Here is a 1,652-nt window from a genome sequence, read left to right as displayed (position 1 = left end):
GAGTTCATGGAAATTCGTCACGTACTAAATCGACACGTCGAAGATAAATTTGTGTTGGCCATTCAGGAAGCAAGCTTTTGATAATCACCAAGAACCGTAAGCTTCATTTAATGTTTATTTGCACTGGACACAACATTTTTTAGTATCAGGTACGCTGGACGTGGTTTTGGGCGCAAAAAATTACTTCAAACCGTGTTACACTGGCTTGCCCATGTTGATTTCACACATGTTCAATCTGTCAACCACAAGTACTTGTAATGTAAGGATGGCTATTTTACATGTTATGATGGATCGCTCTCATGTATGTCAGCCACGGTGTGAAACACGTTTTTAATCCTTGCATTCTGCATAAAGGTTTATAAGCTATCTGTTTTACTAGCTATCCACTCCCTCTCTTTTTTACCTGTGTCTCGTAACGTTATAGGTTACGGCCAGGCTTGTCCTTGATGATGCTTTTAACATTAGTATTGTCTTAGCCCGTTTGTTTTCTCAATATGAATGCATGTTTTTGTTTGATGTCCACTATTGATAGTGTCCGGTGCATATTCACCTGCATTTAGGATTTGAACGATCTGAAGATGGTTTCTGTACACAATCGAAATTCGTCATCATGTCTGAATTGTCTAATGTAGGCAACAAAACTATTTTTTAAATATTTTTTAAAATTTTGATAAAGCAAGTGAAGCCCTCTGTCACTTTTCCTGATAATGCTAGGCTTAACAAATAGATTTCGCTTCCAGACGAAATGGGAAATAATATTAAAAACTGAAAGTCGATAGGTTCCTAGAACGATCTAGATTCCATGTTAGCCTTACCCTATCGGCGACACTTGAAGCAAAAAATAATAATGCATTTTTTATTAAAATAAACGAAAAGGAAGGAATATTGTGGTTTAACGTCCCGTGTCGACGATGATGTCATTGAGGACAGAGGAATTATAGTGACCGTGCAATTTCAAAGGGATCATAGTGGCTTTCCCCTTAAGCGCGGAAAATCTGAATATGGATGTCCGGTAAGGGATTAGAATACTACTCCGTGGTCGAATCAGTCCGATGTCTCCCTCGCGCAAACTAAGCGGAGAGGGAATTGAGAAAGTACTGTCTCAACACCGGAAGGGTTGGAAACACGGCGCTACAGAAGTTCCGCATTAAGTGGGTGGCTAACGCGCGAAGTAGACAGGAACTAGAAACGGTTGGCGAGAGAAGAGGCTTGTGTGAAGCTCTAACTAGAAGTGGGAGGTTAGTGGAGCGCCTGAGGAAGAATTCAGGGATACCTAACTTTATACTGAGAGGATCACTGAAAGCGTAATCTGCAACAGCTGAGGATCAGCATAATGTATGTAAGTGATTACCATGAATGACGGATGCAATAGGTATGCAGAAATCTCAGTTTTATCAGACAATAGTAATACGGTGGGTTTGTTTATAACATAACTGCTTCTACAACCAGTCACGGTTTTCTTTTCATTTTATATTTTGCACGACGTGTTTCGGGAAATTATTCTCATTTTCAAATGCGTTTTTCGTGCGCTGTGTCGTTTTTGATCTACGAGGTGCTGCATTGTTCTGTTGTCCTTGGTGCAAAAACACGCGTACATTTTTTGTTAATGAACCATCGTTATAAAGAGTTCGCAATTTGGAAAGAACGTCTGC

This window comes from Schistocerca nitens, chromosome 2 (assembly GCF_023898315.1).
Source record: "Schistocerca nitens isolate TAMUIC-IGC-003100 chromosome 2, iqSchNite1.1, whole genome shotgun sequence".
In the NCBI taxonomy this organism is placed as follows: domain Eukaryota; kingdom Metazoa; phylum Arthropoda; class Insecta; order Orthoptera; family Acrididae; genus Schistocerca; species Schistocerca nitens.
The sequence above is the reverse complement of the archived record's forward strand: the minus strand, read 5'-3'. Positions refer to the sequence as shown.